General features: G+C 44.5%; 1 protein-coding gene across 2 annotated transcripts in view; it reads left to right on the top strand.

Annotated features, from left to right (window-relative positions):
* Window positions 1-23695, top strand: part of SLC6A1 (solute carrier family 6 member 1) — a 71857-nt gene that overhangs the window by 3286 nt on the left and 44876 nt on the right. Inside the window, exon 1 of one of the 2 annotated variants that reach the window (XM_036390855.1) lies at window positions 17304-17487. The exons of the other annotated variant lie outside the window; for it this stretch is intronic. The gene's annotated coding sequence lies outside the window, so the exon portion shown is untranslated. Of the gene's footprint in view, window positions 1-17303; window positions 17488-23695 lie in introns of those variants that run through there. 2 annotated transcript variants of the gene reach the window in all.

Here is a 23695-nt window from a genome sequence, read left to right as displayed (position 1 = left end):
ATTAAACCTTTAGCTGTTTAAACCACAATCAATGTGCTTCAGACCCCAGCTGAGCTGTTTTGTCCCCCTGGTTCCAGCCCTGTGGCTGGCAGGGTGAGGAGAGCCAGCGTTTCAGCCCCAACTTCTGCTCCGGTCCTCAGCTCTGTGTGGGGATGGAACCAGGCACCAACTGGGTCACTGGATTCACTTTTCTGCTTTTTAAATGTAGATCTTTAAGGGGAAAATAATATCAATAACAGCTTCACCTGTGTGGGCCTTTTATAAGGGCAAGGCTGGCAGCTGGATATTTGAGATGTGTAGTGTGACAAGTGAATTAATGTACAGCTGGATATTTATTGATGCAGAAAAGTGACAGAACATGGACAAGGTTTGTCCCTTATAAACTAGGAAGTAAAATAATTAATAATCCCAGGAATCTACAGCAATCCCAATGATCTGCAACAATCTCAGTGATCTGCAGTAATCCCATTCCAATGATCTGCTGCAATCCCATCCCAGTGATCTGCACCAACACCAATGAAATAAAACACCCCCTAAAATTAATAAAATCACCCCAGATACCATAGCTAACATTATCCAGTAGCTATGAAAATTCTATTTAAGACTTCAATTAGGCAAACTGAGGTATTAAATTTTCCAAAATTTATTTTCCACTCAGAGATGGTTTTGAAAGGTTTTGTTGTCCAAAAATAGAAGTTCTTTAAAAATGATTCCTACAGTGAATTGTGAAGATGGAAAATTTTTATTTTTTTCCAGTTTTGATCTTTATCTACAAATTATGTTTTGGAAGGAAAGTGGTGCTGAGAGCAAACTCAGTGCTGATTTCAGTCTGAAGTGCTTAGAGTAACCTTTGTGTAAATGGAAAGCTTTTCTGTGAAAAATGACAATTATTTGAATGTTTCACTAGAATGATGTTGCAATGAAAAACATTCAGTGAGAAATCAGTACTTTTTATACCAGTTGTAATCAGGAGTTTATCAAGTGATGCCTACACAGCTGAGGTTCATTCTGTAGCGTTACAAAATTGTGTAACAAGACTAAAATCTAGGATGGAAGAAAAAGCCATGTTAGTGGTGCATAAATACATCACAAAATTTTCTTTTGAAAAATAGATGCTTTCATTTACCAGTGAACGTATTCCTTTTAATACAAACTACAAATTCTTAAGGAAATTATCCCTGGCTGAGCCTGAACTCTGCTTGTGCAAGGAATTCTGATTCTTTCCCCCCTGTCTTTCTGAAATAAAGCAGACAAAACTCAAACTGCAAACTCTTTTCCCAGAGAGGTTTGCTCATCACTCCACAGCAGTGGGTGAAAAGTTTATGGAAACATTTCTCGTCTGAAATGTGATTTCTATGATGCTCTGGAAGGCAAAGGGTACCACCAATAATCCAATTAGTGTTGAGTTTGTGAGGTCCCCAGGACGAGGGGAGAGATGAGGAATCTGTCTCCATGTTCTTAGAAGGCTTATTTATTATTATATTATATTATATCATATTATATTATATATTATATTAATGCTATATTAAAACTATACTAAAGAAAGAGAAGGATACATCAGAAGGTTTGACAAGAATGAATAATAAAAACTCGTGACTGACTCCTCAGAGTCTGACACAGCCAGGCTGTGATTGGCCATTAATTAAAAACAATTCAGATGGAACCAATCAAACATTCACCTGTTGGTGAACAATGTCCAAGCCACATTCCAGAGCAGCAAACACAGGAGCAGCAATCAGATAATTGTTGTTTTCATTCCTCTCTGAGGCTTCTCAGCTTCTCAGGAGAAGAAATCCTGGCAAAGGGAATTTTCAGAAAATATGACAGTGACAAATTAGTTACTCTGAATTCTGTGATAAAGCCCAGGGAACGACTTTGCTGTTGGTTGCTTTGGTCTGGGTTTTTTCCCTGGCTGGAAAGCAGTGGAGGCTCATCTGGAGATTCATTTTTTTCCTGGGTGAGCGGAGACTCATCTAACAACTGCCCAAAGAGAAAATCCTCATTTCTGCCAAGGTGATATTGCTGTGTAACACCTCCCTTCATTCCAGCCCTTCTGCCTGCCCAAGGCCAGCCTGCCCAGAGGGGCTGGGATGGAAGGAGGCAGCTGGTTACAAACGAGGATCCCAGGAATGAAACACAGCCTCCAGTGGTGGCCACAACCACAACAGGGCACTGTTTGGTGCTCTTCTCCTCCTTGGCTGCTTGGAAAGGCCAAGGAAAGCCTAAGGAGATGCTCAGGCTCTCACAGCAGCACCAATCCCCATCATTGCACTGCTGCTGCCCAGCCTCGGCGCTGGAAATTTTGCATTCTGCATCTTTGTTGCCTTCTGTAAATGTTACAAATAGCAGGAAGGGATGGATAAAATGACACAGATGCTTTAATTATGATCTGATTACAGAGCAAGCAGAGGAGTCTATTCTGAGGAATATGCAATTAGAGAAAATTCTGAGGACTATCTAACCTTCTGAAATTAAAATTAACTGGGATTATTTGAACGGCGTTTGAACATCTCTGAAAAAAGAGATCATTCCTCAAGGATCCTGCTGCTCTTGTCTGCTGGATCCTCTCTGGCTTAGCAGATGGGCTTCAGGGTAAAACAATGTCATCTTCCTCAGCTGCATGTGCTGCTGCCTTCACCTCCCAATCCCATTTTATTCCCATTTTAGCATCCCTTGCTGGTCACTTAAAGAAGGGTGACACAGAGCCTGGAAGGAAACAGCCACCCACGGGTTGGAGCACACAAAAAGGGAGAGCAGTTTGAGCATTCCTGGGTCACCAACAGAGTTTCTCCATCCCACCAGCAGGAAAAATGGAGCCGTGCACGCTTGTGATGCACGTTCCAAAGGGAAAGTGTGGATGGAAAATTCCATGCCTTTTCCTCTGGCAAATTATTGAATGGAAGGAAGCTATATGATTAAATATGTTAAGCTTCTCTGTGGGCTTAAATGGTACAAATGGGCTGGATTTAATTCCATTGATTTCACTGGCTGTCGAACACGAGCAGAATTCCAAATCTGTGCCAGGGCTGAGGAGCAGCAGAGTGAAACCCCTGGAATCTCAGGGCAGCTCCATCCTGCGTGGGGATCAGGGCTCTCTCTGCTGCCCTGAGCTGGGCTCAGCCAGCTGCACAGGGCAGGGGAGGCAGTGGGTCAGCCTGGGCTGGGGGCACCAGGCTCTGGGGCTGTGCCCTGCACCCAGACACTGCTGGGATCTTCAGCTTGTCAGAGTGACCCCGAGAAAAGTTAGAAATTCTCTTTTCCCAGCCCGAGCACTTGAAGGATGAGTTGGTGCTCTTCAGTTCTCAGTCTCAAGATTGTTTATTGTTTCTTATCTTTCTCCTGCCCTGCTGAGGTCCATCCAGCAGGACAGTTCCAGGCACTCTGCCTGCCCCCAGGGTGCTGTTGTGTCTTTATACTAAAAACTACACATACAATGTTTACAGTTACTTCCCAATACCCATCACCCATGTTAGACACTGAGCTTCTACTCTAAACCAGTCCCAAAGTGCCACCATCACAGCAGAAGATGGAGGCCAAGAAGAAGAAAGGCTGGACACACCCAGATCCCTCCATCTTGCCCCCTGAACCCCCATTCCAGAAACCCCAAAATCTACATTTCCACCCTGTGATAACTTCACTGTTATTCTACCTAAACTGTTGTGGCTTGCTGGTCTTCATCTAAGGTTGGTGATTTGCTCCATGGGTCACAATCAAACCCCCAGGTGCTTTGGGCTCTGTGCCAGGGTCTCTGAGCCCCCTGGCAGGGTCCTGGCCATCCTGGACAGCCAGAGGGATGCCCTGGGTTCCCACAAGACACGACCCCTGCCCGCAGCTCAGACCTCTCATGTTGCTCTTGCTTCCCCTCAGTGCTTGGCACATTCTTGAGCCAGTGGTAAAAGGGCTTTTTTTGGGTCTTCTTTTCAGTGTTTATTGTTTCTGTTTGAAATCGTGTGCAGAGCGCGATGTCAGCTCTCCAGCCTGGGGGAGCAGGGCCTGCCTGGGCCCTCCTGGACTCTGCTTGGGCTGGAATGCTTGTTGTGGGGCTGGGGAGGAGGTGAGGGTGGCCCCCACTTCACCAGCCCTGTTGCTGCACTGTTTGAACCCAAGAGAAAGCAGGAAACGGGGCTTTGGTGCTGCCTGGGGAGGGATGGGGCGCTGAGAGGGGCACTGCTGCTTCCCTCCATCCCCAGTGGGCATGGCTGACCTTGGTTTTGACCTTGCTCACCTCCAGAAGACCCCAGAGCTGCCCTGGCAGGGAATGTGGCTGTCAGAGATGCTGCTCAGGACACTCAGAGAATCCCTGCTCCTCCCAACAGGTGCTGAGCACATTTAAACTCAGCTTAATTCAGCAGCTTGTCAGTCTCCTCTGTCACTTGTAAGGACATTTTCTGGCATAGTTCCTTATTTATTTATTTCAACATTTCTTTTTAGGAGCCTTCAAATCCTCCAACTTCAAAGCATTTGTGTGTGTTCCTACTGACCCATGTGTATTTCCCAGGGATAAACCCCAGGCTGGCAACTTAGGGATGATTTTTCAAGGGTCTCTTTAATAAATGAGGTTATTTATTTTCTGCCTGAAATTCCCTGGTTGGTGACTAAGAGGAACTTTGTATTAAGCTGTGCAGAGCATAATGAGGTTGCTGTAATGCTTTGATGTGGAAATGCTTAAATGCCCAAAAAAAAAAAAAAAAAAAGGAATGGTGTTATTGATGGAGCTTGCTTAAGGTATCTAGGGACAGTTTATATCAAGCAAATATAGATTATACTATAAAGATTATAGATTTTGATAATAGCCCTTTAAAACTCTAATAGCAGACATCATGAAAAGGTCAAAATCAAATTATTTTCCTGGACCACGCTGCTGGTGCTTACAAGCTGAGCCCTTTTTCAAAATAAAGACCTGTGTGATATCAATTATAGAGGCACTAATGTTACAATAGATGTGCAGGGAGATTTGATTTCCTAACACCTATTACAAAGCTGCTCCTGGTGAGGAACCTGCCAGGGCAGGCTGTTCAGTGTGTGGCAATGAAAGGCTGAAGTGGATTTGCAGCACGTTAGTCTCGCCTAATGAAGGTGGTTACATAAGAGTCCCTTCCCCTCAGCTGCTGGAGCTCTATTTCCCATGCCACTTCTTGCTTTCCATAGATTAGAAAAACCAGACTTTGCTGCATTTTCTTCTTTTCTTCTCGTGTCTGTTCTTGAGGCTGATTAGCACAAAGTAGCTCTGAGCTGTGGCTTGGGCACCAGAGATTCTGAGAGCCTCAAACCGCCCAAATAATGGAGCAGGATGAAGGATGCTGGTTGCCATGGGAACAGTGCATGTGCCACACAAGATAATGGGAGTGCTGTGGTGCAGGGATCTGTGCTGAATATTGATTTGAGCTCCCCTGCATTCCTTGGGAGCGCTGGGCTTTGCTGGGGGTTGCACCTGGTGAGGCAGAGCTGCTCATCAGCTGGGCTGGGGCCAGGGAGAGTTTCCTCCTGTGAGCAGAGCTGGCTTTTCCATGGCATGGGAGAAGGAAGAGCAGGAATTCCTGGGCAGAATTATCAGGGTCACAGCCTTTCCTTGGGGAGCTCCGGGGTGTTGAGCTGGAGTTAAGGAAGAGTTGGATCTGAGGTGCTCCAGGGAAGTGCCCTGAATGAAAGGGACAATAAAACACCCCTGAAGCTGAACTTTCACCTGTGTAATGTTTCTTGTGGTGGTTTTCACCTGGCCACCTGCACAGTTCCCCTCTGCATCCATTCATGGTAGCACTGAAAAGTTCATTTTTGTCCCAGCTTGTCAAGGACGAGTCTAATTAGTGACAGAGCTGTGCAAAATTGGGGGATTAAGAAACATCAACTCATTGGCAGCCAAACATCATTATTATTATTATTATTATTATTATTATTATTATTATTATTATTATTATTATTGTTGTTGTTGTTGTTGTTGTTACTGTTATTGTTGTTACTATGGCAGTATTGGCCATTTCCCCAAGCTGGAGCAAGGTAAAGAATGAAGGGTTTAACTTGGGGGAAAGTAAAACATGAAGGTTTTTATTTGGAGGAAACTAAAACATGAAGGTTTCTATTTGAGGAAAGTAAAACATAAAGTTTTTTATTTGGGGGAAAGTAAAACATGAAGGTTTTCATTTGGGGCAAGGTAAAACACGAAGGTTTTCATTTGGGGGAAGGTAAAACATGAAGGTTTTAACTTGGAGGAATTCTCTGGGAGCAGGACCACACTTGGTCCTGTTTTTTAGGTGAGGTTGGAATTCTTGCATAAAAATGCATGAAGCAGGACTGGGTCTGCTGTAATTTTGCAGCCTGAAGTTCTGGCTCCTGAAACGACAAAGAAACTCTAATTATTGCTCCTCTAGCCCAGCTCCTCAGTAACAAAAACCAGCAAAACTTCCTCAGTGCTTTCTCTGCTTGGCAAGAGGCATCTGGGGCCACTGTTGCACGGGAGGATTGTGCAGATGAGGTAATGCAAATTAAATTCCTGTCCTTCTCATGTTTCCCCCTCCAGGATGGGTGATGCCACAAACTCTTGCTTACCTTCAGCAGGATTGCTGGCAATTGGCCACCTGTTAGAGAAAATGTGTAATTATGGACCTTAGCAGGTTTTGGGAAATGATCTGAATTCTTTCATACCTGCCTTGTGCTCTTTGGACCTCCTGGTGTTGTCTGGATCAGCCTTAAAAGTACTGGACCTTTAGGAAATGTGAATTTCTGTGGCAGCTCTAATAAGATGCTTATCTTGAGGCAGAGATGGTGAACTTTAAAAATATCTGAGGTGTTATTTGTCAGAAATGTGTCTGGGAGGACAGATTTAGAAATTCTAGGCTGTTGTGCCCTCTGGGCACGATTTGCAGGTTTGTGTGACCTTGTTCTTCAGCACAGGTCATGTCCAATGTGGTGCTCAGAGAGCCATTCAGTTTATTCTCTCCTGCTGGGTTTGGCTTTGAATCCTGCCACCACATCCCAGCAGAGCTCCCAGTTTTATTGCCAATTCCAAAACCTGATTGTAAGGGGTCAGCTCCTCTGGATTTCTGGGGTTTTTGTACAGCCAGAACAAACTGGGGTATCATTTAAGACATCTTTTGATAACCAGGACACCTGCTCTGTAATGTACCAAAAGTTATATATTAAAGCACCTAAACACACTAGAGGAATTTGGTATGTTTCATTAAAGCTATTAAGAGTTGTTTTTTTATTTGTTAGTTGGGATTTTTGGGGTTTTTTGGTAATGTTTTAATGTTTTCTGTGTTTATGTAATAATTTTGCAGGTGAAAATCTTAGTCTTTTTTAGAAACAAAATCCATGTTGGATTTAGGGGGTGAACTAATTAATGAACTTGGACATTAGGGCATGGCTTTAGATATCAGTAAGATTTCTGCCTGAGTGGAACCTCCCATGCCCTGTGACCCATCCCTCCAGGTGCAGCTGCTGTGCACACCAGGATTGGGATCTCTGCCAGCTGCCAGGGATCAGCTGGCCAGCTCTGCTTGTAAATGCACAGATCCACACCCCAGCACCATTTGTGTGTGTGTGAAAATGTGTGTACTCCACGTGCCCCCCCTCTCCTTCCCTCCCCTGGCAGTGGTTAAGATGATTCCTGGGGTTATGGAGCTCTTCAGCTCAGTTCCAAGGGAACAGCCTGAATGTCAGCTGGAGATTTTGCTCTGGCCTGTGCTGTGCACCCAGCTGGGAGTGGTTTGTCACCATAAGGAGGTGACAATGTCGTTCTGAGCCAACCTGCAGCAGTGGCATAGCCATTGAGTGTCACTCCTTTCTTCTTGGGCTGTCTGGGCAGTCCTGGGCAAGCAGCATCTCAAAGAAAGCTCAGCTTTAACTGTGGGGGCAAGCAGAAATGTCTACAACCACACACAGCAGCCTGGCTGTGTGCCTGTGGGGTTTTGTGAGGTTTTATGGGGTTTTATGGGGTTGATGTCTGTCAACCTCTTGCTCTGCACCCAGAAATTTCCCATACCAAAATGGTACTACGTTTGATAAAACCAGGGGCTGTGTTTACACTGTGATTTTTCACCTGCCATTTTTCTGACAAAGTAGACTTTGAGGGGATAAATCCCAAAGCCACGTGAAAGTCAGGGAATCTGGTGCTGCTGTTCCATGGAAAACCACCCAAATGCTCCCCTGACCCCACCTGACCCCTCAGTGACCTCTCTTGGCTGAACTCCTCTGCCCTGAGAGCCACTGCTCCTTCCTGGAGTTAGGAAAATGAACCCACAAACACCAGAGGTTTATGTCCAAAAAGGAGACAGAGGAGTCCTTTCTGGCTTTATTTGAATAAGGGAGAGGCCATGGGGCATCCCCTGGGCTCTCTCACATTTTTGGAGGACACAGCCTCCATTTTATCCCCATTTCCCTTCTCTGTTTCCCCATTTCTGAGGTACCTGACAGGTTCAGACTTCCCAAAACACCTGATACCAGAGATTCCCTCTAATGTATAACCCTCCCTTTTCACTTTTAATTCTTACGGAATTTAGGGGTTTTTCTTCCCCATTGTTTCTTTCATCTCTTAATGTCTAATTTAATTTATCAGCAAACCTAAAGTTTATTTGTAAAAGCAAATATCTTTTTCCATTCATAAATCAGGGAATTCTTCCCATTGTTTCTTTTATCTCCCAGTGCTGGTTTTATCTACCAGCAGACCCACAGCTGGTTTGGAAAGACAAATCCACTATTCCTCTCACTGGGGTGTGGTACACAGCATTCTGTAATCCCCCCCTATTCACTGCACTAAAACTGGGATTATAAAGTAAATTACCTCCCTGTGGCTGGCCAAGTTTTTAGGAGAGCAGATGTGAGAAAAAATGTGGCTGCTGCCCCCTCCCCAAACCCACAAAAGCTCTGCTTGCTGGCTTGAGCACAAAATTGTCCCAATGATCAGCCTGTGGTGTTGAGAGGGGAATAAGAAGGAATATTTCTGGGGAAAACAGCAGGGAAGGGAGCCAAGTGTGTACCTTGGAAAGTGTAGGGGGATAGAATATAAGAAAATATAGTGTAGAAAGTCATCTTACCCCTAAGGAGCTGCAGCTGGGTTAATTATCAAAGATTGGGACCAGGTCTGACTTTACCAGGCCACAGCTGTGAGCAATGAGAATAAGATGCTATAAAAGAGTGGGGTGGTGTTGAGAGGGGAACTGGAGTCAGTGGCTGCTTTGTGGAGAAGAAAGAGTCAGTGCTCTGAGGAGCTGCCCATGAGAAACACCAAGCAGGTGTGAAACCTTTGTGATAAGGAGACAACAGCATGGAACCCCTGCAGTAAGGTGGCAACAGCTTGAGGGCACCTTCAGTCAGTTCTGGGATCACACCAGGCTGGGTAGGATGTGCATCTACCAGAGGACAGGGAGCTCTGCAGAGGGATCTGGACAGCTGGATCCATGAGCTGAGGCACAACAGGAGCCTGTGCTGGGCTGTGCCCTTGAGTGACAATCACATCCAGTGCCACCGGCTCCATCCCAGAGCTGGATTTTGGATGGAACAAGCAGTTTGTTGTGGGGGGGATAGAACATAAGAAAATAAAGATAGTGTAGAAAGTCATCTTACCCCTAAGGAGCTGCAGCTGGGCGAATTATCAAAGATTGGGAACAGGCCTGACTTTGCCAGGCCACAGCTGTGAGCAATGAGGTGAAGATGCTATAAAAGGTGGGGTGGTGTTGAGAGGGGAACTGGAGTCAGTGGCTGCTTTGTGGAGAAGAAAGAGTCAGTGCTCTGAGGAGATGCCCATGAGAAACACCAAGAAGGTGAAACCTTTGTGATAAGGAGACAACAGCATGGAACCCCTGCAGTGAGATGGCAACAGGAAAGGGCTTGAATAAACCAACAGGAGTTTGCCCTGCTTGTGAATCTGGCCCTGGCACCCTGGTCCCTCCCCTGAGGAGCACAGGGAGGGTTTTGCTGGATCCCAAACTCCACCAAAAGGGGCTGGCTGTGGTTTATCACTCAGAATTCCCTTTGAAGTGCTCCCAGCAGCCTTCCAGAGGAGGCAGCTTTGCATGGAGGCGTGGTAGGATTGCATCTTCATGGATGGCTGTGCTTCCCAAACCCAGGCAGGGCTGTGGGGAAGATTCTTCCCCACATTTGCGTTCAGCAACTCTGAGGATATCAATTTCCCCTGAGCAGGAGGATGGCTCTGCTTTTACACAACAAGAGTTTCCAAGGAGGCACTGGAGTGACAAAAGCTGTTGCCAGGGGTCTCCAAGGCACTTGACAGGTTTATAGAGTGATGATCAACTGCTGGGGTAGTCCCAGTGGAAATTGGGTTTGATGGAAATAATAAAGAAGTGGAGGTGCTCAAGGACATCCATAGAAAGCAATTTGGAGAGGCCGTGGAACATTTGGATTTGTCTCAGTGTGATTCCTCCCACAGAAGGGAGCTGAGCTGTGACTGCTGGGATTTATTACAGCTTTATACCTTTGTCATATGGAAAATTGAGCTGCAGCACGAGAGCCTGCTCCTGTCTTTATGCAGATTACATAAAAATAAATGGCTAACTGATGGAGGTAATATCTTGGGGAAGGTTCAAATGAGAATTCTCCAAGAATGTCTTTTATTTTACAGGAGCCTGTATATCTTAACAAAATGGTTTAGTAACAGACAAATATGCACCTGGAAAATGCTTAAATAGGCCTTTAAATATGTCCCAAAATTTCCTGGATAATTTTTTAAAGTCTATTTTAAATAAAACCGTGCACACTATTATGTTCAGCTCACATCTGTGCCAGCACTGACAGTGGTAGAAAGGCAACCCCATTTAGTTTCTTTTGTTCTTTATGTAAGAACTTGCTGCCTTGTCTTCTGAGCAACACAAAAGCTGTTTTATTTTAAGGAACACACACTTGCTGAGCAAACCCCTCAAGAGATTGCTTTGCCTGTCATGACACCGCTACATTTTCATTTGGCCACTATTTTTGAAGTTGTAGAAAACCTCAACAGAATTGCATTGCAAGGACAGAGCTGCTTGTGTGGGGATTTGCTTCAGAGCTTAAAAAAAGGATTGCTGAGAGGTGCCTGAGGCATGGCAGGTAAATATGTGAGTACCTGGTGGTTAAAATCCAGGTGTGTTGTGGCCACAGGTGAATTATTTTCATTTATAGATGTGCTGATGTTAGAGGTGAGATGGAGGGGCAGGGCAATAATCTGCCTTTTTACAGATGTTGTATGAAATTCTTTGTATTCTGACTCTCTCCAAAGCTTGTGTAGCTTAATTTTGGCCACAATTGAGCTCATGTCAAAATTAGCTGCTTCCTCCATCTGAAAACCACACTGGTGAGGATAAACAGAGAGTAAAGCAAGGAGAATAAAAGTGGGCAGGTTTCTGAGCAGGTTTCTGGTCAGGTTTCTCCCTGGGGGTGACCAAGGTGTGCAGACTGAGGGAGAATTGCTGTAAGTGCCCAGAGATGTGTCAGTAGCACTTCCCTTGGGGACAGAAGGCACAGGAATCATGAACTCTGCACAGGAATGGCCCCAGTGAGGGAGCTCAGAATTATCCTCCCTGGGAAGCAGATGGGAACCATCAAGGCCACCCTCCCTGCCTGCCCTGGCTGCTCACAGGAGGCTCTTGGCAGCAGCAGTGCAGAAATATTTGCTGCTTGCTCCTGGAGGAGCAGTTGCTCCCTCTTGCATCCTTTGGGATGAAAGAATGGCCAAGGAGCCAAAGCCTGGGCAATTTTGCCCCTCATGCACCATTTTATTCCACTTGGTCTGCTAATTTTTGGTAACAAGAAGTTCTGCTGCACTCAATCCATCCCTCCCCAGCACATGCAGGGTCTGGGAGCTGGGTCCAAGAGAAGAGTTTGCAGCTCAAGAGTTGGAACAGCAGCACAGAACAACCTCAACTTGCAACACCTCAGTCTGCTCAATGCTTGCTTCTGGATTAGGAGCATAAACAAGCAAAAAAAAACCCAAAAAACTGTGCAGAATGCTTTAACCACCTGGAAAACACCAACCAAGCCAGGCAAAGAGCAAAACCCCTAAGAATTGTTGTTTAAGAAGCAGCTCTGGGACAGGAGAGATTACTGTGCTCGGCACCTGGCCCCCGTGACCGCCTGCCTCGTGTGTGAAAGAAATAGAAACGTCTGTCTGCAGCTCCTTCTGTTATCAGGGCTGCTGGAAGGGCATTTCCATGGGTGCCATCCATTCTGTGGGCTTGTGCTATCCCTGATTTTCTGGGGTGGTTTCTGTGGGAAGCCAGTCTGTGGATCTGCCACATCCCCTTGGCTTTCCTGCTGCCTTGGGCTGGTTAGGATCACAATGCTTTGCCTGTTTATTATTTTTGTAAAGGCATTTGCTGTGTTTGTGTATGAATTGGTGGCAAGGGGTTGTTCTAAGCTCTGTTCTGAGCTGGGATGTTTGTGGCACAGCAGTTTTTTCTCCTGCCTGCAAGATGGAGGCTTTGCACACAGCTGCTGGAGATGAGAGGAAGCTCTTGGAGTGGAATTTGGGCAGCTGGAAGAGAGAGAAATGGGGTCTTTGCAGAAAGCCATAGCTCCACTGGCCTGGATACCCTTCCAGCAGTGGACAATGCAGTTCTGTGCTTTTAGATGGTGATGGGGAGCATAAAATGTGGACTGGGTGGCAGCTGGGCTGCTGTGACTTTTTGTGTGGGAAGGTCCTTATTTTTCCCCAGGAAGGCTGAATTGGTCATTGTTCTCTCTGGAGGATGGGAATCACAAAAGAATGTTGCTTCCATTTATTCTCCTTGCAGTTTTAATTCAGTCCCAGCTACTTAATGTCCCCACTGCTTCCACAAAATGCTTCCAGTTCTGGAACATTTAAATTAAATGTTATTAAATTATTGTTAAATAATTTATAATAAATAAATTATAGAATAATATATTTATTAAGTATAATAAAGAAATAAAAATTGTTTATTTAATTTTATTAAATTTATTTAATTAGATTTATTTAATTAATTTAATTAATTAAGCATTAATTAAAATATTATTGAAATATATATATTGAAATTAAAATATATTGAAATTAAAATAACCTCCACCCAATTTAAACCAAGGCTCTGTATTTTGTTTGTGTAATGGTGGCATCTTCCTTAAAAGCAGAGTGAAGTCCCATCACTGGAATCACTCTGAAATACCCAGAATGAGCTGTGTGTGAGGGTGCCTGAAGTGCCTTGCACATAAATGCCTCCAGCAGCAGCAGGGTTTGTTTGTAGGAGCTGTGCTTAGCAGGAGCAGGAGTTCTCTGTGTAGCAGTCAGGATTCACAGCTTTCCTGTAGCTCTGATACTCCAGCAACAAAGAGTTCCTTTGTTTACAGGAGAGGAGGGGGGGAAAGGCACCCTCCAGGCTGTTGTTTCTGGCTCCTGACATGTGATAGAACACGAGCGTGCCTGGGCTTGTGGCATCTCGGATTGGCACCTTCCCAGGGAGGGGAGGTCTTCAGGGGGAGCTGGGAGCTGACACTTTGTCATCTCCTGTGATGAGCCCTACAGAGAGCTGCTGAAAGCACCGGGGGATGTGGTGCATAACAAAGATGGAGAGGCAGACACAGGGTTTGCGCTCAGCAGCTGAGTTACACAAGGTGCAGTGCTGTCTTGTAGGGAGCACTCCCAGAAATGGGAATTTCTTGGCTAATAAAAGGCTTCCAGCTCTGGTCCCAAGGTTTTAAAAATGGTGCCAAACACATCCACAAGTGGTGTTGCCATTTGTGGATGTGTTTGGCAGCGGTAACCCCTCTCCTGCCCCCATCCACATCTTTCCCTCCCTAGTCTGAGCTGACCATTAGACCAAAACATAATTAAAGCTGGTATTTCTGACCCAAACTAGGCATTAATCAGTCAGCATAGGGATTTTTAATTTTTCTGAGGAGTCTAAGGAAGACAGACGCCTCGATCCCACTGAAATTCACATGTGTGTACTTCTGAAACATTCAGCCCCACTCTTTAATATAATCCAGTGATGATTGTTGATCAACACATTCTGAATTACATTCTAAATATTTGCTATGTGATATTACCCATGTAATGTTTTAAAACAATAATGCTCCCACAGTTGTTTTTTTCTCTCTATCTAATTTTATCACTTGATATCCACCAGTGCTTCCACAGCTCAAGAGAACCCAACTTTCCTCAGCTTCCTCATTGAGGCAGGCAGTGAATTGCTGTGAATTTTGCACAAGTTCTCTTATCCTGAACAAACCTGAAGAAACAGAGCACTATGAAAATCTGCAAATACCATTGGTCCTGCTGAAGGGTTTTGCCCTCTTCAGCAATGTGCCAGCTTTGCCCTGAGTGTTGCTATCCCTTCAGGATTATTGGGAGAGTTTTGATACTTGTGTTGATAACCAAACATAAAGGCCCTGGTTTGAAGATGGGAATGATGGGAGGGCAAAACTGGGGATATCTGAATTCAGCCTCTCCTGGTGGGAGGCACTTCAGCCAATGTTTACACCAGGAAGAAACAGTATTTGGAGCCTATTTGCTCTATAAATAAATAAATGGATCTATTTTAAAAGGTAGGAGGATTTATGGAAAGCTTCATCCACAGCAGCTGCCTCTATGGGCCTGGCTTCTCCCAGGATCTCTGGGCCACCATTAGAGGTGATGGACATCTCCAAAATTCAGGGTGCACCTCATAGAAAATTTGGGAAGAGCCTCTGGAGGTCACCAGGCTCATACAGGAGCCTGTGGGTTTGGCTGTTTGGCTGCATTTCACTGGCTCACAGGCAAATGGCAATAAATCAATAAATCCTGCACATCCCTCACTTTCTCTGTTCCCTCCAGGCACACAAATGTTTGTAGCTACAGGGCAATGAAGATTTCTCTCCTTACTGTAATAACTTTATACCGTGGTGTGCTGTTTGTTTGTTTAGGTTAAAATCCTCTCCCTTTAGTGAAATTCCATTTTCCTTCAAAGCGACACGGGCTCCCAGTGGAGGCTGAGGATCTTCACAGCTTTCCAGAGCCAAGGCCCCCGTGTGCACAATCCCTGCAGTCTGGCAGGATATTTGGAGCAGCTCCACTGCTGCTTTAGACTCAATCACTGGGGAGAACTCTTCGCTCAATCTGTGCCGTGCAGATAAGAACTGAGATTTTTCTGTGGAGAAATCCGACTTGTTTTGTTATTTTATTGAGCTCAGAGGGTATGGAATTAACTATAATGTGCATTATTCTTGAGGAGTCCCATTTGCCTGGTTAATACCTGGAAGATGATGCTCCATGGAGCTGGGGTGTGTTGTTCCAACTCAATATTGTGCAATACAGAAAGATTTCTGTTCTTCTGGAGAGCCAAGAAATTGCTTATTGTCTAATAGGCAGAAACAGATTTTTATTTTGATTTCTTGGGGCAAAATGCATTTTGGAAAGGAGGTTATTAGTAAGGAATAAAGAAATGTGGATTAATACAAAAGACAGTGTTATTATTTCAATCCAGGTTTTGCGGTGTTGGGCTCTGGCAATAAAATAAAAGAACTTTGTGCCTTGGTATGAACAGGTGCAGCAATTGCTTTTGAAATGAGTCCAAGCAAGTAACATTAAGTCCTCATTTTACACCTCAGTGAGTGCTGTGCAAAGAGCAGAACTTCCCAGCAGCATAAGCAGATATAATTCCATTGATAGCTTTGGCGCTGGGCCTGCTCACTTAAAGCAGAGGAGTAGTACCTGCTCACGCCTCAGCAGACAAAACCCATCCATTATTTAGGTCAGGACTTGTTTTGTGTGAAAAATGCGCATTTTATGATTGGCTTTTCGCAAATATTAAAATGAATATTATATGTGTTGTGTTAGAAAGTTATGCTGTATGAATTTTCTTAAGTAGTGTGTTAAATATAGTTTTAGGTTATAACAGAATGTTAAAATAGCAACTATGCTATGTAAGATATTTTTGTTAAAGAGAGGACTTGCACCAGATAGCAGCCACAGGACACCCAAATCTTTCAGAGAAAGAGAATTTATTACTCCATTATCAGGAGAAAGGAACTTCTTCCTGCCTCCATCAGCCCTGAAGACACTGTCAGGATTCAGAGGAAGAAGCTGACACTGCCCAGACAGAATCCTGTGTTTGAATGGAATTTATGCATCATGGATGAGGTGTATGAATATGCAACAGGTTATTGTTTTTAAGGGTTAATCCTCTGTTAACGTGGGTCCCTTTTTCAGGCTTATTTTGCTCAGAAAAAGGTACCTGAACTGTCCATAATTCCTTGTTTTTATTGTCTTTTATTGTCCTAAATCCCAATTGTCCAAATTTTTATTGCTCTAATTATATTACTATTTTTATAACCATTTTATTACTATTAAATGTTTAAAATTTTAAAAACAAGTGACTGACATTTTTCACATTTTGGGGCAGTCCTCAGCCTTTTGAACACTTCCCTTCCCTAGGTTAATGGGCATTCCCAAAAAGAGCTTCTGCTCCTCCAGCTCCCACTCCTGGGGCCAGAGGAGCCGTGGGGCCTCCCCTCAGCTGGGACCTCTGAGGGCCCCAACAATGGCAGCAGCATTTGGCTTCCAGTCCTTCAGAACTTCCCTCCTCTGAAAAACACCAACTGCTTGTTTTTGAAATTTTAAAAGTCTGATAGTAATAAAATGGTTATAAAAATAGTAATACAATTAGAGTAATAATAATTTGGACAATTTGGATTAGGACAATATGAGACAATAGAAACAAAGAGTTATGGACATCCAGGTACCTTTTTCTGGGCAAAATAAGCCTGAAAAAGGACCCACATTAACAGAGGATTAACCCTTAAAAACCTTAATAACCTGTTGCATATTCATACACCTCATCCATGATGCATAAATTCCATTCAAATACAGGATTCTGTCTGGGCAGTGATAACTTCTTCCTCTGAATCCTGACAGTGTCTTCAGGGCTGATGGAGGCAGGAAGAAGTTCATTTCTCCTGATAATGGAGCAATAAATTCTCTTTCTCTGAAAGATTTGGGTGTCCTGTGGCTGCTATCTGGTACAAGTCCTCTCTTTTAAAGAAAGTATCTTACACAGCATGGTTTCTATTTTAACATTATGTTTAACATTATATTATAATTGAAAACTATATTTAACACACTACTTAAAATTATAATGGCATAACTTTTTAACACAACATATATAATATTCATTTTAATATTTGCGAAAAACCAATGATAAAATACTCATTTTTCACACCTCCTGAGGGGAGAGGGACGGGCTCCCAGCACTGAGGGGTAAATGCACTCCCGGGACCAGAGCCTGAGGAACACTTCCAGCTCCTTTAGAAAGGAGGCAGCTCTGTGAGAGCACAGTGTTCCCAGCTTGAAATCCTGGGATAAAAGGGGCAGGGAACCTTCCAGAGCCTGGTGCTGCTGTGGGGAAACAGCTTTACCTCTGCTTGGGAGGTGGATGAGCCCCTGGGGAACTGTCTAGAAAAATAATTTGGAAAAGGAGTCAGGGCAGGGTTCTGGGAACTCGTTGTTGATGGGGCAGAGAGGTGGTTTGGTCTCTTGTGAATGAGGAGCTGCCTTGGGAATCTCTGTGGCAGGTAAGGAATATATTTAATATTCTGCCTGCTCCCTACTTCTTCCTTCTCTTCCCAGCCAAGAGCCAGGGATAGTGGAGGGAGTGGAAGGGAATTTTCTTCTCTCCTCCCCATTCCTGTATCTCTCCTCCAGGAGCTGTGCATGAGCAGGGCAGTGCTGGCTCACTGGTCTTGCATTAGGCTCAGCATTTTTTTTCAGAAATGTTGGTGCTGAATATGATCTTTTCAGTTTTATTTTAAAAATTCATTGAAGTAAGATCATATTTTGAGTATTTCTCTCAATGTTCCCAGTCACTGGACCTAGAAGAGTTCAATGCTCACTGGGGTTCTCCCAGTTGCTGTGAAACCTTCAACCAGTTGGGAACATCTCAGCTTTTTTTATGTTTTGCTTTTTTTAATGGAAGCATTTGTAGTGAGGCAAATAAAAAGACATTTCCAATAATGGAACCATCTCCTCCCTGGCAGGTTTCTCATGGAAGCATGGCTCAAAGTTTTCCTCCTGCTATTCAGCTGTGTTAAACTTAATTTCAAGCATCCATCTTACCAGTTTAAAGCAAAACTTATCAGTTTCAGTATAAAGAAAAAAAAAAAGGCCACAGAGCTACATTTAAAGAGGGAAAGCATGTAATTCTCATCAAGTGTTGATTAAAGTTGGAATAAAATACATTTTTTCCTGTGCCATCGCTGCTGTAGATTGTTAATAAAAAGAAAAGTAAAGCTCAGCTGTGTTCTCCAGGAGCTTGAGGAGGCAGCAGTTATTTCTTCCCATTAGGAAGGTGACATTCCCTAAATACAACAATGCACCTTATAAACCTTATAAAACCAGTGCAAGGGGAAACAAACCTGAATTCATTATTCCAAAACACATTTTACTCCCTTTCAGATCTGTTTGTCAGTATTTGGCACTGTCACCCGTGTGGCTGTGGGACTCTCCCTTCAGCCAAGGCTTGGAAAGTTTTAAATGGGGAGTAACTGAACCCTCCCAAGTTGCTGCTGTAGGGAGTGAGGGAAATGAGGTTTTGTGCCATTTGTATTCCCCTGGGGTTCTGACCAGCATTTCAAACACAAAATGAGGAAGAGATTTCCTCCTGTGAGTCCTATTGAGCCCAGCTATTGTGAGTGGATTGTGGGAGCTGAAAAAGAGCATAAAAAATACCTGTAAGGACAGATCCATGAGAAAAAAAAAATAAGGCTTATAATTGTGTTGCTCATTATGAAGTTTGTTCTTTGATTTAACAGCTTCCTGGAACCTGGGACTGACTCCCAGTCACTTCTGAGGTGGAATTCATCAGCTTTTGTTAGGAAAGAGCTACCACAGGTCCACAGAATGCAATTACAAAGCTGACACTGTGCCAGGACTGTGGATTTACTTTCCAGAAAGTGCCAAGGCATCTTTCACAGTCACAGATCATGATTCTCACCTTTTGGATGGGACATGAGGCTGGTTTTATTGGGCAAATATGGCTGCAGAAATCATTTGCCTGGTGTATAAATAGAACTGCATGTGGTTGTGTTCCTCAGGAGAAGAAGGGGAGCCAGCTGAGCTGCCAAGCAGCACAGATAAATTGTATCTGGAAAAGAGAAGTATTGGTGCAGGAGGACAGAGGTAATTGGGACCATATGTTGTTCCAAGTTTTTCCTCAACTGAGCAGTCATGTATTACAGTGCAAACAGCTGAAACTGCTCCACACTCATCTCTGAGATGTTTTGTGTGTTCAGGGATGGCCTTGAGTTCTTTGGGGCTGTGCAAATCCAAAACTCCTGGCTGTTCCCTCAGCAGGAGCCAGTGGCTGAGCTGCAGATACGAGAGCCATGGGTGAACTGGGCTGTGCAGCATCAGGGGGCAAACGGTGCCTCGGGTATTGGCATCAGAGAGCTGGGTGAGATTTGGGAGTGATGGAAAAAAGGAGGGGAAAAACACTGCTCCAAGAGCTCTGGAAAGGGAATAGGGTGGGATGGACTGGAGGCAGAAATGGGGAATGCCAGAGGAGGCACAGGAGTGTGGGGTGCATTGAGGGACTGCTCAGCTCTGTGAGAACACATTTGTTCCAGCAAGTTACTGGAGAATGTTTTCAGCAGGAAGCAGGGAATGTTCAAATCTGAGCAAGTATTCAGATTATTCTATGTAAATTTGACCTCTGGCTCTCTGAAGGCCAATGGAGAAGGACTCTGCAAGGCCCAGGAGGCACATTAGCAGTGAGCAGCATCCAAATGACATTTCAGACACTAAATACAGCAACTCCCTCTCCTCTTATATCCCATTTGTCTTTGTTCTGTCTGTCTGGCTAATTTATTGGAGTCTTGTCTTGTGACAGTTTATTTATCCTCATCACAGACTTCTTTCATGTAGCCAAGATTTCCAGTTTGGCTGAGGGAAGGAATATTGCTGCAGTGCAATTCTCCATTTGTCTACCAAAAATCTCAATGTGCTCCCCTGGAGCAGTGTGGTAGGAGCCCAAATCAGTTCTTGACCCTGTGCCTTGTCATTAAAAACCATAAATCATCCATGATTTGTGATCATTTCCTGATGTGCAAACTGAGAGGCTGCTGTAGTAGAGGAGCAGTGTTGTTAATTCTGCACCTGTCCTGGTAAAATGTTGGTTTGTGATGGTAATTGCACATGTGGTGCAAATTTACTTTTGCTCCCTTTCCTTACTTCTTTGTTGCTGTTGTCCCATCACTGCTTCTTGTATATTTTTCCTGCTTGGTTTATGAGATTCACAAGGGGCTGGAATGATCCTTCCAGGCTGGATGGCACAGCCATGGAAGAAGGAATTATTGGTGCTGCATGATCCACTTGGTAAAAACTGCAACAGATGCTGCTCCTCTTTGTCTGGAGATCTTCCCAAATCCAGCAAGAAACAGGGACAAGGCAGCACCTTTTGGGCAGAACTAAGTGGGGAATAATTATATTTAGGCCTGGAAATTCCTAATCCAAGGGATTTCCTCCACCTCAAAACACAAGATCTTAGTCCAGCATAGAGCCACCCCTGGCTGTGCTATCCCAACTCAAAGAGGGTGTCCCTGGATGTGCCTCTGCCTCCCAGTATTGCTCCTGCTCCCCTTTTTCCATCACTTCCCAAGAGCAAGGGGGGTGAAGCATTGCCATCCCAGCTGTCCCAGGAAGGAGCTGATCCTCTCTCCCATGCTGTGCTTGAAATGGTGATATGCAAGCAGGGCAGAAGAGGAGCAGTATAGGAAATATTTTTTGCCCAACATCCAGAAGCAATGATGAGGAGAACTCCATCTTATCAGAAGGCTAATTAATTACTTTATTATACTATATTATTCTATACTATGTTACATTACATCTACACTGAATCTGCCAAGCACTCAACTGCCCAGAATCTTGTGACTGACTGACTCTGTCTGTGTCACTCTGTCTGTGTCACACTGTCACACTGTCACTGTCTCTCTCTCTTTCTCTCACACACACACACACACACACACACACACACACACACACACACACGATTTAATTGGTCAGTGAATCAAAACACACCAGAATCCAATTACCAAGTCTCTTCAGGTAAAGAATCTTGCACAATGCATTCCACTTGTGAACAACACAGGGGCAATAAATGAGATAAGAATTGGTTTTCCTTTCTCTGAGCTTCAGAGAATGTGAATCCAAGGAATATAGTCTTGGGAAGTGACACCTTGGCTTAGATGGATTCAATTGGCCAATGAATCACAACACTCACACCAGAATCTAATTATTAATTCCTTTCAGGTAAACAATCTTCCACAATGCATTCTGCTGGTGAGCAACACAGGAGCAGTAAGTGAGACAAGAATTGTTTTTCCTTTCTCTGAGCTTCAGAGAATGTGAATCCCAGAAATTTCTTGGGAAGAATTGTGCCTTGCTTTTCTCTGTGAAGAGAAATGTGGTGACAGAGCTGAGTTTGAGCAAAGCCTGTTCTGGAGACTTCCCTCAGCACAGTGGGGGTTTCTGTGCTGAGAGCCCCTTTCCTCCCCAGGAACACGACTGGCTGGGGGAGCCTTCTCATGCTGCTCTCCCTGAGCTGCCTTTGTGCTTGCCCCTGCCTTTTCCAGGCTGGCACAGGGGCTCTCTGACCTCTCACACAGGTGGAGTTTGCTGACAAAAACTCTGCCTGGGAGCCTTCAAAGTGTGCCTGGCAGTGCCCTTTGCATGGTAAATAATGAACATTTCCCAGGATGAAGTTTGGAGAAAGTGGGTAGAGGTGAATTTTTTCATTGAGATGAGGAGTGAGTGTGGTTTTTTTTTTCCCTTCTCTGCTTTTCCAGAGCACTGGAAGATATAATGGCTGTATGAATTGCTATTTAATCAGGGATGCTAATTAAGTCTTAGCTCTTTAATGCTTTCATGGGAGAGCTGTATATGATTTGCAGTGGCTGGAATTGCAGTTGCAGGCAATTAAGCTCCTCTTGGCTTTGTAGAACCTGAAAGTGCAAATTTCTGAGGAAAATTCAGGGCTCAGAGTGATCCTGTCACCTTTAACATTTCCCTTGGACTGAGGGTAGGAGATGTTTGGAAAAGGAAATCTTCTAAAGCAGCCAGGCAATGAAACAGTGCAATCATTTCAGATTTTAAGCAGCCTTTTTTGAGTGTATAATTACAGTAGTACATCCACTTTTATGGCACAGTTAATATAATTGAAAGTTAAATATAAAGCCCATTTGGAAAAAGAAATTTTGCTTGTTTTTTTCACTTGTTTAGTTTCATACTGAAATCAAAAAAGGTTTTGAGCTGGAGCTGTCTGCTGCTTTATCAGATGGCAGCAAAGAATTCCCAATTCTGGGTCTGGGCAAACAAATTGGTCCCATCAGCAAGTGGATGGAGACATTTAAGAAGTGGCACAAAATGTGTGGAACACTTGTCAGGCTTGTGAAGCACAGTCAAACCAACCCAGGAGCTACATTTTCAACAGAGAGCAAGCAGGTCTGTTTGTGAGTAAGAACTGGCTGGGATTTTTGGGGTTTGAAGGGCTTTAGCCCCCCAAACATTGTATTTTGGTAGCTGAGATCAGTGATACAGTGTGGTGGTCATCTTAATTTTCAGTCCTCTGGGAGATGCTTTTCAGTAAGCATGTTAGAGCCTGGCATGCAAAAATGTGCCATTTCTGCATGGCAGAAGGGCCAGAAGGGAGAAGAAAAATAAAGAAAAATATTAATATAAAATAAAGAAAAATATTAATATCTCTCTTTCTTGATTGAAAAGCTCTTGGAAAAGCAGTCTGCCCTTAGGAGAAGGGTAATTCAGAGACATTTCAGATACTTGAGGCCTGAGAAAGAGAGCACAGGATGGACCTTTTAGGTTAAAGAGTGGTCCATAATCACACTCCTGAGATTAGAGGGGTGATTATTTTAGAGAGTCCCCTCTCCTTCCCCCTTTCTGCTGTGGCAGCCACTTCTCAGCAGGGCAGCTGGAAAGGTGAGGAAGGAGCAGTGACGTCCTCAGCAGCATCTCCCTGAGCAAAGCTTGGTCTCTCCTGCTCCCTGCAGGTTGGGCAGGTTCCCTTCCCTTGCCTCAGCATATCCCTGCACTGCTCTGGCATTTTCCAGCTGGGTCCCCCATCCCTGCACTGAATTATTTCACACCACAGCCTTGTGATGATGAACTGGCAAATATCCATGGAGGGAGCAGATCCCACAGGCTATGGCCATGCAGATGGGGCTGAAATTCCCTGTGCCAACACATCCCACAGGCTGTGGAAATACAAATGGGGCTGAAATTCCCTGGGCCCACAGGTGCCACAGGCTGTGACCCATAAATGGGACTGAAATTCACTGGGCCCACAGGTCCCACAGGCTGTGGAAGTACAAATGGGGCTGTAATCCCCTTGGCCAAAGGATCCCACAGGCTGTGGAAATACAAATGGGGCTGAAATTCTCTGGGCCCACAGATCCCACAGGCTGTGGAAATACAAATGGGGCTGAAATTCACTGGGCCCACAGATCCCACAAGCTGTGGCCACACAAATGGGGCTGAAATTCCCTCGGCCAACAGATCCACAAATGGGGCTGAAATTCACTGAGCCCACAGATCCCACAGGCTGTGACTCATAAATGGGGCTGAAATCCCCTCGGCCAAAGGATCCCACAGGCTGTGGAAATACAAATGGGGCTGAAATCCCCTCGGCCAAAGGATCCCACAGGCTGTGGAAATACAAATGGGGCTGAAATTCTCTGGGCCCTCAGATCCCACAGGCTGTGACTCATAAATGGG

Source organism: Molothrus ater, chromosome 11 (assembly GCF_012460135.2).
Source record: "Molothrus ater isolate BHLD 08-10-18 breed brown headed cowbird chromosome 11, BPBGC_Mater_1.1, whole genome shotgun sequence".
Lineage (NCBI taxonomy): Eukaryota > Metazoa > Chordata > Aves > Passeriformes > Icteridae > Molothrus > Molothrus ater.
The sequence above is the reverse complement of the archived record's forward strand: the minus strand, read 5'-3'. Positions and strand labels throughout refer to the sequence as shown.